Consider the following 283-nt stretch of genomic DNA (forward strand, 5'->3'; position numbering starts at 1 on the left):
GTATGATATCAATCCACATACGTTTGTGACGCTTCCAGATATGCTATAGCGCTCCTTATAAATTCAGACGCGTTCCTTTGACGCAAAGGCAACAGTTAACGCACTCAAACGTGTTTCATGTTGTCAGGAGCATATATCAAGTCACATACGTTTGTGATGCTTCTAGACATGCTACAGCACTCTTAATCAATCCAGATCATTTGTTTGACGCGGAGGCAACGGTTTACGCACTCAATCGTCTTTCACGTTGTCAGGAGCTATGATACCAATCCACATACGTTTG

The sequence above is a fragment of the Plasmopara halstedii genome, assembly GCF_900000015.1.
Source record: "Plasmopara halstedii genome assembly, contig: Scaffold_470, whole genome shotgun sequence".
Classification (NCBI taxonomy): domain Eukaryota; phylum Oomycota; class Peronosporomycetes; order Peronosporales; family Peronosporaceae; genus Plasmopara; species Plasmopara halstedii.